Source organism: Rhinopithecus bieti, unplaced genomic scaffold (assembly GCF_001698545.2).
Source record: "Rhinopithecus bieti isolate Rb0 unplaced genomic scaffold, ASM169854v2 scaffold_28523, whole genome shotgun sequence".
Lineage (NCBI taxonomy): Eukaryota > Metazoa > Chordata > Mammalia > Primates > Cercopithecidae > Rhinopithecus > Rhinopithecus bieti.
The window spans coordinates 45,708-47,423 of NW_016812413.1; positions in this window are offsets into that span (position 1 = coordinate 45,708).

Genomic DNA, 1,716 nt, shown 5'->3' on the forward strand with positions numbered 1-1,716 from the left:
TTGGGCCTGCAGAGAAGCCTTAGGGGCCACTTCGTTCAGCATCCAGCGGGGTAGTGGGGAGGGGGCAGGTGTGCGATGCGGGGAAGAAGAGGGTTTGACTGCTGTTCTGGACCCCGGGCGCCAAATCTCCAACCTGGTGGGGCGCACCTCTCCAGGCTCCTACTGGTCCCACTCGCCAGTAGTTCCGTCTCCGGTCAGCCTGAGCTCCCGAGACACCCAGGCCCAGAAAGACACGTCGAGATACCCAGGCCCAGAAGGACACGTCGGGGAAAGCAGCTACTCACTTAGGTCCTGAATGCAAGGGATCCCTTTCTGTTGGGAAAGAAAGGCGGCGAGTCCTGTCCTGTTGAGTAAGCGGAAGAGAGATCAAAGGGAAGAGAAGAAAAATCCAGTGAGGTTTCAGGATCTAAAGTTACCATGAAGTCGACCAAACCTCGTCTGGAGGTCCTCCCATGGCTGGTGAATGTGACTCAAGTCCCCGTCTTCAGTTTGTCAACGTGGAAAGAGCCTAGGACAACGGCCAGTACCAGCTACTAGGCATCCCCTTCTTTCCAGTTGGTGGTACTGGAGCTTCCCTACCCAGGAATTCCGTGGATTTCAAGGATACAACTGAACAGCCTTTGTTGTTCCAACTGCTCTTATTTGAAGAAAGGACCGATCTGTTGAGAAGCACATAGGAAAACCACTTCCGTAAGAGTATAGCAACTGTTGTTGAGACTGTCACATCCCCCTCCTCCTCCTCCTCCCTCTTCCTGGAAATGTGCAATGAAAATTAATCCCCAGGATGGGCCTGTTGTACTTTCAATGCACAGTTGTCGGAACCTAAGGGAACTCTAGGAGGTTCTGGGATGAATATTTGAAGTATAACACAGTCATTTTTATTTATACTTGCATTCCAAAAACACATTGGACAAACACATCCAGTTCACCTGTGCCAGACTTACAAAGACGGCAAAAGAGGGACTACATACAAACAAGTGAAAGATGTAATCAAATGGCTTTTAAATATTTGCTGTTTCCGCTGAAGGTCTTCTCTGGATACACCTACCAGTGTCTTCTCTTTCTCTAAAATCAGACATTCAAGTGCCAGACCTTGAAATCAGTTTTGTGGTTCCAGCTTGTTCTTCCCGGTTCTGTATCTCTGCCCCTCCATTCTCTTCTTTCATATGCAGTAAAATGTCAGTTCTCTGTCAGTTTCTCATTTGCAAGAACGCAATGACCAGCATCAAAAATTAGACACCCTCCGTGGGACTCCATCTCTGTCTTAGTTGGAGCTTCTATAACAATGTACCATAAACTGGGTGGCTTATCCACAACAGACATTTCTCACAGTTCCGGAGTTTGGAAATCTAAGATCAAGATGCCAGCATGGTAGGATTAGGGTGAGGAACCTCTTCCTGGTGGTAGATTACCATCTTCCCACTGTATCTGCAGGTGGCTGAAAGAGGCTGAGAGAGCTCTCTAGTGTCCCTTTTATAGGGGCACTAATCCCACTCGGGAGGACTCCACCCTCTGGATCTAATTACCTCCCAAAGACCCCTCCTCCTAATTTTAACACTTTCCAGGGGTGGGTGGGGAAGGTTATGGTTTCAACCAAGGCATTTTGGGGACACAAATATTAGGTCTCCTGTGATCTTTCTAGAAAAGAAGAAATTATAAATGATCCAAAGCTTTGTAACATTTCACAGTCAGAAATAAAGAAAACTTTTCCTAAGA